At 42.5% G+C, this 14,014-nt stretch overlaps 1 protein-coding gene across 1 annotated transcript in view; it reads left to right on the top strand.

Moving 5' to 3' along the window:
* The first annotated feature begins 4,243 nt into the window (after positions 1–4,243).
* The window catches only part of LOC116399587 (myelin transcription factor 1-like protein), a 75,232-nt gene continuing 65,461 nt past the window's right edge, over positions 4,244–14,014 (top strand). The window contains exon 1 of the mRNA XM_031876836.1: positions 4,244–5,419. The gene's annotated coding sequence lies outside the window, so the exon portion shown is untranslated. The remainder of the gene's footprint in view (positions 5,420–14,014) is intronic.

The raw sequence follows: 14,014 nt of genomic DNA on the forward strand, positions 1-14,014 counted from the left end.
ACGTAATTTTGTCAGGTTGATAAAAAAATGTCACTTTACTTCCTGACATTGTTATTTTACCACAGGGGTGTCCACAATCTTTTCAAAGAGGGCCAGATTTGATAATGTTCAAATGCCCAAGGGTCAACAGTCCCTGCTGACATTATTTTAAACAATACAAGTAGCCTATACATACATTGTTATTTAATCATTTTATTTTCAATGACAGCAAATAGCAATGTAACCAAATGTAAGCATTCATGTGTGAACAAATCTCAACAACTATTCTGCCTTTCTTTCACATCTTGAAAGTCAGATAACACAAAGAACAAGCCATCTAAAAGCTAATTACATAGAAACCGATCAATATTCTCACCTCAAGACAATCTTAAATATGACTTAGTGAGGGTAATGAAAAGTTGTCTAACATTTAAGTTCAACACACATGAAACAGGCTAACGAAAAAAATCAAGTTGTCTCTTAGTATCTGATGATAGCTCTTCAGTGTTACGAGCCAGGAAAACATTAGCAAACTCTGTCTTCTTCTCTGGGCAAATGTTTTCTGCTATTTTCATAACACAGTCTTTGATAAACTTTGTCATGTTTGTCATGTTTGTCATGTTTAGCAATTACCATGGCCACTTGGTAGCTTACTTTGATGATGTTTTCATGTGAAAAGGACTGCTGCTGTGTGGCCAAGTTATCTTGGAGTTGCTTCACTTTTCTAGCATGGTCGCTCTCTGATAGCTTGTTGTAGCATTAGCATGTTTGGTCTCGTAGTGTCTCTTTACATTATATTCCTTAAACAAGGCAACAGTCTCATGACTAATTAGGCAGACACAGTTGTTTCGGTTTTCGTTGAAAAAAATATTGCGATCTCCACCTCTCCTGGAAGCGGCGGCCCTCATTATCGACTTTCCTTTGTTTTTTACTTGCCGTAACATGACAGTTCAAGGGTCAGAGCCAATTTCAAACAGCCAGACAGTTACAGAGTGGTTCTGCCACCATGAGGTAAAAAGAGGAATTGCATGTTGAATTTGTATGATTTATTCATTCCGTTTTGACTGTGCTGGCGGCCATAAATAATGCATTTTAAGACAGAAGGTGCGGGCCATATAAAATCTGACCTCGGGCCGGATTTTGGACATGTCTGTTGTATGTCTTTCTCTTTAAACAACGCCTACATACCGTAACGGTTTTGTCCACCACCCTTATCCCATCATTATAAGTTACAGGGAAGACAAAATGCTTCCAAACTTGCGACTTAAGTGACACCGCGGCTTCTCAAGTTCCTCCCCTCACCATGACTTTCACCGTTAAATGCTTTTAACATGCTCCATTCACGTGAACACCCTACTGCTTTATATCTGTTCACTGACACTCTGCATTGATATTCGGGTACTTGTTACTTGAAAAGGAACAACAGGAGTAAAACATTATTACACACTATGATTAAACTGTAAAAAAAAATACTATATAAATACTATATACTATACTATATTAATCCGTGGTTCACAAGTGTGCCGAACTGTGTGGTGTGATCTGATCCGATCACGGATCCGTGCTTAACTCGTGCTCGCTGTATTGTCAAATTGGTGAATATGTTCTTAATTTGCTTGTGTTTTGATGTCAATTGCATGTGTTTTCATAATTTGCATGTGAGTTGAGCTCTCAGGGCCACCATATTACCTGTGACATTTGGTTCAAATTTAAGGGGCAAACCGTGGAAACACACATTGACAGAAAACAGTAGGCGACACACACGCCAAACCAAACCGTCACACTTAAGACAAGCGTTAGTTAAATGCTACATCCTTTTTCCTCTTAACGAAGGGAGTGGAACGTTACCTCCATAACTGGTAGGTCAACTTAACTTAGAGAAAAAACTAACATTATCCTAACAGAAAAGTTTTACTGCATGGTAATGTTAACTAACTTCAGCTAACTTACTTTTGAGAAAAACGGTAATGGTAAGAACTTTGAATAAATCAGTTAACAGCTAGGTCAGTATCAAAAAGATTTGGTCTTCGCCTATCTTTTTTTTTTACACTTATGTTACATTGCTGCACTGCTTGGGCTGAAATCACTATAAACATTGTTATTTAGTGGGTCTTCGTGATAAAGTGATTTAAGCTAGTTTTTGCTTCAGGCTTTAAACTAGTTTTTATTTTAAGCTAGTTTTTGCTTTGGGCTTGAAGCTAGTTTTTGCTTTAAGCTAGTTTTTGCTTTGGGCTTTAAGATAGTTTTTGCTTTAAGGTTCATGCTAGTTTTTTTACTGAGAGAACTGAACATTACAATAAGGAGAAGCAAGATAACGTTAGTTGACATACACCTAGCACAATACAAATTGTCTTCAAAAAGAATTGGCCAAACAAATGTTGTATCTTCTTGCATCAATAACAAACTTAAGCTTGTGAATGGGCCTCTCTCAATGCGGACATTTGGCTCGGCAAAGCAGTAAAAGTAAGAGCACAGGTGTAAGAGATAGCGTTAATTATGTTTCACTGAGCTAACAAGCACAAAGCAGAGCCATGGCACTTGCACACATAAATGGAACGCGGTTGTATCGTTGTAGAATTATGAAAAAAAAGAAACTTGTATTCTTAAACTTACAGACCAAATATGAACCTTAAGAAAACTATATCAGCAAAAGATGAACACTAGACAACCTTTGTTTGTAAAAAAAACCTCAAAAACTTTTGTTTTAAAAAAACCCTGCAATTAAAAACTGGTAAAATATCTGCATTTGTTACTCTACATGTGAATTTAACAGAGGTGTAATAGCTTTTAAATGAGTTAAATCTTGTTCAAAACGCATGTATTTAAATGAATAAGAGCAAATACATCCGGACAGAAAAAAATTGAGTTTTCTGCATCCATTTTAACCACTGACTGATTCCCATTGTAATCATTTTTCAGCAGAGGATACCCTTCACATCCAGTCAACACGGTTCTGCTGTGTCAGTGAGAGAGACCTCTGGTTCTATGCTGACACCAGAGTGAGCCTCATAATACAATAACTGCTTAAACATTGATTTCCGGCTAGTATTCCTAATGTGTGATGATTCCTCAAATTACCGGCGTTTTCCTTATTCAGGCACATTTCTCCCCTTTTGTTTATTTGTTTAAGGGTGTGGGATAAATTAATCGTGCTTGATTGGCATTAACATAGCCAAATAAGAATTTGAAATTGCTAATATTAAACGCCCCGAAGGCATCTGTGTCCCAACCCACCAGAGTACTTATCATGCCTTCCTCAACTGCCTGGCAGCATTGTTGGAGAGAGCGGCAGGGCTTGTTGGTTCTGTAAAATACCGCTGTATGGCATTTGATTTGTTTACTGTTCTAAGGAGGATCAAAACAATGTGCCTCGTATACATGTATATCGGATTGGAAGAGCATAGACCCATATCTTTGAATCTTATTCTGAATATTTATGTGTATGAGAATTTATTTGAATATGTTATTGCTTGCCGCTTTCAGATGAGCATATGAGAAGTCTCCTCTATAGGGTGGCTGCTGCCTTCTTCAGCTGAGTCTACCCCCCGCTGGCGGAAAATGAATGAATTAGCACCTCTTGTCCGGTAAGAAATGCACCTAATTTATAATCTAATTATGATGATGTCTCAGGGATGAGATTAGCATTCTGTATGTTTGCATATCTGGGTAAATATGGAAATCATCACGTTGTTATTGCCATTCTCATTCACACAAGAGTGCGCACGAATGTCACCCTCTTTATGGTTCGAACATGATGATATTGTAAATACTGTCTCCTGTTTGGGAGTGGTGCATCACCAGTGCTCATCACTGAACACATGGCCGAAACTAGCCTGTTTCAATACTCATTCATCTTCTGCACTCTTAATTCTGGTGCTCAGCCAGCCCCGAAGCGGTGGGGGGGGACGGGGGACACAAGTGTTAATTAAAAGCAAGCCAGCGATCAGCCAGAGACTTCCTTTAAGTTTGCATCCTGCATCTCTCTCAGCTCTCTGAATGATCCCAGGCCAAATCATGTGCACTGAACCAAGAGCGGGGCTCATTTTCGCCTTTTTAAAGGCACAAATTTGTGTCTCTGCCATTTGAAATGAATTCACTGCACATGTTCCACATGGCTCACTATTATCCACATCCCTCCTCCATTCTCCCTCTCTTTCCCTTCTCTTCCCTGCCTCCATCTCTATCCGGGGCCCGTGGGAAGAACTGACTGGGAGCAGACAGTCTGCAGCCCTGAATAAATGTATAAGAGGGAGAAGGGGAAGGGAGGGCACATCAGCAGGCAGAGAGAGAGCAAGGGAGAGAGAGAGCGAGAGAATGTATTGAGTGTTGGAGGAGGACATACATGCACAGTGTACAGAGAGCGAGAGATACACAGATAGAGGGAGAAAGAAACACACAGAGATGGAGACAGAGAGAGAGGAAACCAGTTCAGATTATAGGGCTAAGTAAGGAGTGAGAGTATTTTAGCTTCCTTCAACCGTCTCTCCCTCGCATCCCAGCACAAACACATGCTCATACGCACTCCCACCGTCTCTCCCTGACTCTCACACACACACTTGCACGCAAACACACGCACACATATACACACACAGGCACAATTGCTTTAGGGTATACCAGTCGGCTTTGGCAGTCCTCTCCTTTGTTGTTTTTGCTTTTGGTTAGTCTCAGCGGCGGCGCGGCGTGTGCCTGTATCGCCGGGGTGGGTGCGTGTGTGTATATGTGTGTGCGGAGTCTGCGAGGCGGCGTGTAAAGGATGCCACTAGCAGTACCCAGGTAAGTCAGTTCCTTCCCTCTGTCCCTTTCTTCCTTCCTCTCTCTGCCTCTCTTTTTCTCTTTCTCTGTGCATTTCTTTCTTTCCGTTCCTCCTCTCTGATCTGCACTCTCTCCATCTCGCCAGGGATGCTCGCCTCCCTCCACATACCGTGCACACCCGCTATGCACTCTCTCTATTTCTTTATCGCTCTCTGTGCGCTCTCTCTCTGCCTCAGTGTCTTTCTCGGTCTGCGTTACAACGTCTCCTCCCGACTGTGCTCTCGCCATCCCTGCTTCCCTCGCCTGTTTCCTCCGCTCTCTCTCTCTCTTTCTCTCTCTCTCCCTCCCTCCTGCTCGCTCTCTCTCCAGGCTGAGCCTCATTGGTGTGTCCTGATTCCCGTTTTCCATTAGGCTCCAGGCCCATTGGTTGCCTGCCTTCCAACCATTATCTCTACTCCTCCACCCCTCTGTCATCCTTTCTCCCTATCGCTCTCCCTCCTTCCCTCATTCCCAGTCATCTCTCAAGTCGTAAAAATGATTTGCATGCAGGAGGAGAGCAGAAGTTTGCAGTGAGCACACTAAGTGAATTGGGAGAGAGTAAGGGAGAGAAGTAAAGGAAAGACTGAAAAAGGAGAGGAAGCGCATTCTGGAGAGCGGGAGGAAAAGTTTAAAGAGAAGACTGCAGTTGGTAGGTAACTTGTACTTGTTTAGGGCATCTTATGCCTTTGCTTTGATGCATTGATTAAAGATATAAGGTACATCTACAATCTTGCAACAAAATATTTCTAATCTGAAGTAGATCAACAAATTGTGATTCTTAATTCCTCACAGTTTTTTGTAGTGTTTGTTTCTAGTGTTGCTAATTGTTCAGATAGGTTTAGTCATGTGATGTGGCTTCACTGGTGTAGTGTCTTAAGTGAGAAAAAGTACCAGCGGGCTGAGGGGATTTGGCTAGTTTATTGTCCCGGTCGAGTTGCTCTGGGATGTCTAATAATATGTTTGTGTCACATTGCTTCTAGCTCTCTAGATTGCTACTGAAAATGAATAATGTCTTTCCTCTTGAATGCAGTTTGATTTTACAAAGAAGCATGTCGAAGTAGCGGTCGCATGTGAGCACCCATTTAAAAGTTTGCACTATAAGTTTTGTGCTCCTGCTGTAGATAATGCTGCACTGCAAACTTCAGCAGTGTAGGGGAAGAGGATAGTTTTCTGAAGGCAGTTGTCATCAATATATATTTGTTTAGCCGTTCATTTTAGGCAGCATATTGTTATTATTATTATTATGATTAAATTATGATTTGATTTGGTTGTTCCTGAAGTGCTTCAATCCTTTGCTAAAATCAGTCTCTCGTGTAGTGCGATGTGTTGTGTCTGCTGTTAGTCTGAGGTCTAGGGGGTAGTGAGGACACCGCATCCAGGGAACAATTAGAAGTGGAGGAGATGGAGACAGAGGAGAGAAACTCAGAGGGAAAGAGAGAATGTAAAGTTGGAAGAGAGCTTGAGTTCCCAACTTGGAATACAGTAAACTCTCTGGTGTAGTTGCATGCATATAAACAATCACACACACACACACACTAGTCCCTCCGTTCTATATTTCATCTAACACACAGTATTGTTTTCTGATTTGCGTGTAAGAAAAAGGCAATGCAGATGTTGTTGTGTGTGCCTGCCAGTGCTCCCGTGGGTGGCATATACTGTACATACACAGCAGAAAGCAGATGCGCTGCAACATGTTTCCTCCCGTCAAGACAAACAACGCTCTGACTCAAAGTGATCTACTTGTGTCTACTCTCCCTTGCCAAAAGTGTGTCAAAAATGAATGTTTCTCATGTCAACAAATGATGGAGACAATGTTTGGTGACATCTGGGGATACTGTGAGGGATTGTAACAGGGTGTTCCCTATACTAAGAAGATGTTTCTTTTACAACAAGAAATCAACCTACAGGATGCAGGCATGGTGAAATTCTTCACTTTTAATATCTGTGTGCCTTTTAGTTTGATAGATTCAGTCTGATCTCAGGGTTTCTCTTGTAAAACCGTTATAAGTGAGAAGCTGGTATGCACTGCAGCCTCTCACGATTTCCACCGTATAGTCAATGTTTGTAAAACAGTTTCTGTCAAGCGGTAAGAATTTTTAAGCTTTGTGTCGGCCACTTGGCACGAGGTGAAGTTATGCTGGGAGGTTCCTATCGCTGAAAGAGGAAGGAAACATCTTGCTTGTTAGGGGGAGACGTGTGTGTGTGTGTGTGTGTGTGTGTGTGTGTGTGTGTGCGTGCGTGCGTGCGTGCCACCATGGTGCCTGATGTGCTTTGCTGAGCGAGCCGAGGACAGGGAGACAGCTGAATGTAATTAAATTATAGAGGGAAAGCACGCTACCCGGGTCTTGCTGCGACCAACATTGCGGGAACCCCCCCCCTTCTCATCTTTTCTCTCTGTCTCTCTGTTCTCTCTCTGGTGTGAAAGTAGAAGAAGCCAGCCCCTCATAATCACAACAGTCTGGTCAGAGCTGGAGGGTTGAGGGAATTGGGTGTTGATGGCATTGCTGAATATGGACCGTAGGGTCATTAGAAATGTACTGTACCTAGGTACTGTAATGTGTGACAGTATGCTCCGTATGGTCTTCTGTGAGTCTTTGTTATTATATATTTTAAATATTTATTGTGTCTAAATGCAGTATTTTAATGTGACAAAAAATCTGCTGAATTTTCAAAAACCTGTGTGGCTGCAGACTGAGCCTAATACGTGGACAGGGGGGGTCTTTCCTCCAGCCTTGCATGGGAGATACTGAATGAGCCGCAGAAAGCCTCCTGGGGATGCCCTGCATGCAATCGGCAGGGGTGGCTTGGGGGGGCCAGACATGCGCTAATATTAGCCTCCATATTGAGTGGCTGGATCACACGTTCACGTTGTGCTAAGCATGTCTGAGCCATACACTATCATAGCATGACTCTGCATTCACGCTAGACTGTCTGTGTGCTCTACTGCAGTGGTCACTTTTGAAAATACTCTGTATTTATAGAACATAATATGTTCAAACCCTTATTTAGATACAATAAAATAAATATATATATGACCATTTTAACCATTTTAAGTGAAACCAGGTCCAGTATACGATGTTACGTTATGTTAGCTTTTACATAAAAGAATAAGCAGAATTAGTTTGTGGGTGGGAAGTCAGTGAGGGATCACATCCTTGCCGTAGCAAACTCCTATCCGTTGCTTTTGTTTTTTTTTCATGAATGGGGGATACAATCTGGAGAGAACAATGTGAACCTCATTTGCCTTCTATGTGAAGCTGGCATGTGAAAAAGAAGCATCTGCTGACCTTTATGTGTATCAGGAGAAACGCATCTCAATCTAGGGAGAAAAGTTGTGAAAATAAGAAATGGATATATCATATAACGTAACAATGTTGCATTACTAATACAAAAACAATGTGTTGTAAATTGTATTTCACCAACTAACTCGTGGTCCTTGAACTGCATCCCTGTATACATCCAGAACATGTGGTTGGCCTCTCAAAATAACTGGGTGCAGCTCCCAGTAGATGGTGCTTCCTCCAGCTCCACACCAGGAGCATATCTCCCCAACTCAGTGCAGATCACCCTCTCTCCCTGCGGTGAAGGCTAACACAGGCTTTACAGGCCGGCCCTCTAACATAACCTGCCCTTGACGTCAGACTGTGGCGCACCTACAGAAGTGCTGGCCTGCAGTATATTTGCCCACGCCATGGAGGCTGTCTGCTCCCTCTCCTTATGATAAATCATAGCATGAAACAAAAAATCGATTTAGGCAGGTTGTTTTAAACATTTCCTCTCAAACATTAGTTCCAGAGATGTACATTCGGCCAGATGGATCAGATGTATCCTTGTGTTTTTGTATGAAGATACCACAGGGAATCAATGTGTCCCTCCAATCAGCCTCCGTGACGTGGTCAGGCGAGGGCGGAGAGGGGATTGATGTATTTGAGCAGACACAACGTCAATACTGACGTCTACTCAGTGTAAGATGTAGCTGCTCTCGTGTCCTTCACACATGCATCCCTGCTACGCTTGCTGCTACAGGCTATTCATTATGGCACATACATCACTCACACCAAAATTCCAGATTTCTTTTTTAACAGTCACTGGGAAACTTTTTGCCGTCTTACATTTTGGAACACATGACAGGTGAAAACAAGACAACATACCGATACAGATATTGCAGCTGCAAACATCCCTACTCCTTCAGAACCTGGGGGATGGGGTTAGGATGTAGTTTAAGGACATGCCAGTTTCAATCTCATATGTAGAAGGATGTGCTTGTATAATTACTTACATAATTGGTAGCTGTCATGTCACCACTGAATTTATTACTCCGGCAAAACCAGTAATATTGCATGTGACAGGTGACCACCCAGACCTGGTTGTTCATCCCTCTTGTTAGATAGGCGCATAGAGACAATCTCAGTGTGGGTATCCCTCCAGAGATAGCGCGGGTGCCCCCCCACCACACACACACACACACACACACACACCTCCGTGCCTTTCCTCTGGGAAAACATGATCTATCTCCTGGCGGGCAGGCCAATTAAAAACCAATCAGCCTGCTCGGAGCGCGCTGGTAATGGGAAAGCCACGGCAATGGAGGAAGTGTGGGCTGATTAATGGACATTTTCACCTTGTGGCATAACAGCCTCCCACAGGCATCCATCACCCCGGGGGACAGCGCTCACCTACACCTCGGGCCCCACACCTATCCAGCACTGTCAGACATATTGTAAAAGTTGCAAATGTCCGAGCATATGATGATGAGCACAAAGTGCCACACTAGGTTTTAGTAGTATATTAGCCTGCCTGACCTGGAGGCCACTGGGATCAATTGTTTTAAGAAATGTGGTTTGCACTGCATCTTTTCATGGTTAGACATTAGAGGCCATTTCAGATAGAGGATGTGCTGCTCAACTACTCTGGAAATACTCTTTGAATGCTCCTAATAGTATTCATAGCCAAACCTTGGAGTTGGTGTTTGCAGCCTATTTATTTGTTTTGTCAGGTGAAAACCGGACTTTCCCACAGGGTGCGGACACATTTCTTTAAACAGTAGGGTCGAGACTCGCTAAGGAGGAGTGGAAAAAAAGTGTGTCTGTGTCTTTCCCTCAGGTGCCATTGTGAGGCAGCGAGCATTCAAAAGAAAAGTATTAAACGGTGCGAGCGAGGTTCGTTCCATTTCAGGAGCTGCCGTGACCTACTTCACACAGCCAGGCAGCTAGCTGTAAATAAGGATTTTCATAACCTGGTTTGGCCTTTTTCCCATTAGAGGCACAAACTGTGCCTTGAAGAATGTTACGAAGAGCACAGGAGCAGCTGTTTGGAGCGCTGCTACCATATGATCAAAGTACTGACCTTGGGACTGCTTGTGTTGTTGTCAGGCGATCACAATTAGTTTTAGTGCTACATTTAGTATGAACTGAAGGTTGTGCATGCAGACCGTGACAGGAAGGGAAGGTACACAAGCAGGGAATTCAATCTCTTGTGCCCCCTGCTCAAGCTTTTGTTTTCTATAGCCAGACCCCTGACACCCTTCATACACACACCATCAGAGAGGAAGACATTTCTCACATTATCATTACAGCTACTTTAGTAAGCTAAACCTCACATCCATCAAGCTGTAGCTGAAAGTTGACATGAAGTGCACAATCCTTGGATGTTTGCCTGATGTATTACTATGTGTATATGAGCTATCATTCGATTTCTAAAACATGGAAATCATACATATTGACTCATAATTCAGAAATGTATTTTGTCTGTCACACTTTGATTTAGATGTGACTTTGACATGCCTCATAAATAATAAGCTTTCTTTGTTTTATCCCTGCTACTGTAAAAATAAATTCACTTCTTGTAAAGTCAAATTCATTTTCAAGTTCCACCCGCTCATTTTGTATCAACCTTTTGAATTGAATCAACTGTAACATTCACACCTGTTGACATTTTCTCCCTCTAAACAATGACAAGATGAATCAGACAACAACACCCGCCTCCTCAGTGATGGCGCTATCTCGGTAGCGTCACTACAGAAAGTCAACAAAGCCCCCAGATACATTGGGCCAAAGAGACAAAGAGTTTGTCTCTAATGCAAATCTTCCCATCGTTGTTTCAGAGGACTCCAGCATATCAAAGTATACAGGAATGTAGGAGATCAGATATAAAGAGAGGAAAGAACAGAAAAGAGAAGGGGACTGCTAGGCCAGTCAAGGGGAAAGTGGTGTGATATTGGAAAATGATTACCAAACACGCATCCATTATTCAACAGGGAAATCAGGGAGGGCACAATCTCCTTATTTATGCTAGCTCTGTAAATCAGATTTGTCGGTTTTGATCACTCTAAAATCTCCCAGTCGCTCTCCGGCAATATTGGGGGAATATTACACTGTCTAATGGGTAATTAATGACGGCATGTGACACCGGCCGAGACGAATGGACGGCCTACAGTAGCGAGGAGGGGGGAGGCTGGATGTGTGGGGAGAGGAGATGACTATTGTGTGTAGCGTTGCATTCAGCAGGCGTGTTACAGGTCTCCTCATATACAGGCTGCATCCTGGTTTCTGCACTGACGTGCGCGACACAATCAACTATATGCTCTGCAGACTAAAGAGGGCATTTGTTTCTAATTAGTGCTGGGTGATATGGCCAAAATCTTCAATCCTGATAAACGTCCTTTCATATTCAACAACATACGTATATCACGATATAGCATGCTGTCTGCTAATTCAATAAATAGATGGTCTATATATAATAACCACATGGTAAACCCTAATTTTGTATACTCCCGTGTGAGTTGTATACGTGACAATGATCATTTTCTCATTTTATTACGAACTTTAGGACGAAAGGAACATAACAGTTTCAACTATTTCAGTTAGAGAGAAACATTTTGTTTTCCAACTGTTTACATGCATGCACGCACATACAGAGTATTCAGATTAAGACAATAGTTTGATTTAACTACACTGAGCATGTGACTTATTTCAGCTTTTCTGAGAATATTTTGTTATTATGTGCTCGTTATCATCAATTTAGATGACGAATTTGTGTATCACGATATCTTGATATATGATTTAATTGTGGTATGATTGTGTTGAAAGACCATTCATTATTAATCATTTTTTTCGTTTCAGTGTTTTGAATGTAGCTGAATAGCTATAATTGAGGCATGCCTGAAAAGAAGTAGAGCTAATTGACCATTGTTAAGCCCAGCCCCTCTAACGTACACTGGCCAATCAAAGCGAACTACCTGACTGAGCTCCATAGACTCTCGTGCAATGGTTTACGATTTTCTTCATGTTCAGTTCAGTGGAATTGGAGCTTGTCATGGTTAAACCTTGTGTAATAGTGATACTTGTTACCCAGAGAGGTTGGAAGGAGATATACAGTATGTTTCTCAAACATTGCGTTTCTATGTAAAAACCTCTGGAGCTAACATTAGCAGAGTACGTTAGCACATTATAAACTTGTGTCGGCACGTCTATGCGATGCTAGCTACAGTCGGTACTGAATGTATTTAATGATTGTAGGAGGGAATAAAGAGGAACAGTGTTGTTCCTTCATTTCATTGTCTTCTGTCTGGATCTCTAGGTGATGAGGTGGTTCACCTTCACACTGTGATCTGTAGCTTTAGCTTCTGTCTTTATCTTTTCAACCTGTTTTCACTGCTCAATCAGATTGACCACCTGGATAAATCCTTTAAACACATATTAGACCTTTCAGTCTGCTTCTCTCTAAAGAACCTGAAATCTGGGACTTAACGACTGGTCAATTAAAATTGAAATAAACACGGCTGGTGTGACTGAGGGCACGCATACATCTGTACGTGTGTGTATGTGAATAAATGTGTGTTATTGCTTTATGCATGTGTGTGAGTGTGTGTGTGTGTGATGGGCTGATGCCTCTACCACGGTGTTGGGAGGCAGGCAGACAGACATGATGTGCTCTGAGCAGCAGCGTCTCTGTGAGGGTGGCCTGACCTCTGCCTTCAGCTCCGCTTCACGGGACAGCAGCAAATAAGAGGTGTCATCGCATGACAGCAGCATAGCCCCTCTTTAGGACTGACGGCTCATCGAACGCACACACACACACGTGGTACCAAATGCGCCAATGCGGGCAGAGATAGTTTACACATGCATGCAAACATGCAAGTTTAAGCAACAGTTGGAACAGACATAAATAGACATAGATGCATAAATATTGACACACACACACTTTCACATAAATTCCCTGGAAAACACAGCGCAGATCAATAACTCTGTTTCATGAACATGCAGCTTTTGTTTGGAAGACAAGGATTTGGATTCAGTTTTGACCACATAGTGCTCACGGCTTGCTTTAACTAGCTCTGAATAATCAAACTTAGATGCAGAAAAGCTTGTGTCAGACAACAATCCGAGCACACTCAAGATTTTGATTCGGTTCCTTTTTAAAGGCGTCTTTCTGTCATGTACATTTGAGTCAAATCAATCACTTTTGATTTTTGATAGAGCCTAAAACACAAATAAAAATATGCTGAAAAACAATAAATTAAGCTTTTGATTTCCCTTCACACTGTTTTAAGAGGAATAATAATACATCTACCTGTACTCTGGCTACGTACAGATGCAGGGACTTCATTGTTAAATAATTTGTGTGATAAAGAGAAAAGGTGGACATGTAGGTCTAATCCTTATGCACATGCATGTGTGTTTGTGTAGAGAAGTGTGCAGACGGAGACCCCGCTCCTCAAACTAGGGATATTCACCTGCTACCTGGAGGCCTCCTCAGACACGGCCCCCTGAAACCGCTGACAAGGCACCTCAGGGCCTTCCTACTAACTCCCCCCAACACACACACTCCTGCACAGCCACACACACACACAGTTGTGGTTGCACCGTCTCTCCTCGTATACCCTCACCCTGTCTGTCCTTCCGTCATTCCCTTTATCAAAGCCTGTCTCTCTCTTCCTGTCTCTCTCCAGCCCCTCTTTCGCCTGTCTGCCAAAAATGTGCGCACAGAAGTAAAATAAGAATAGAATGGATGTTGAACTGTTTGCCTTGGTCATTTGAGTAGTTCAAAAGAAAATGGAGGTTGTTGGTAGTTGGGACCACACACACACACACACACTCACACACTCACTAGACACCTACGCTGTGTGCTACACATCAAGGTTTACATGGAAGTTAGCCCGCTACAATGTTTGCAACATGGCTGCTTTACGACACCCTAGCTTTACTACACCACACGGGTTCTTTACTACACGACACCCCAGCTT

Source organism: Anarrhichthys ocellatus, unplaced genomic scaffold (genome assembly GCF_004355925.1).
Source record: "Anarrhichthys ocellatus isolate YVR2014 unplaced genomic scaffold, GSC_Weel_1.0 scaffold117, whole genome shotgun sequence".
NCBI classification, from domain to species: domain Eukaryota; kingdom Metazoa; phylum Chordata; class Actinopteri; order Perciformes; family Anarhichadidae; genus Anarrhichthys; species Anarrhichthys ocellatus.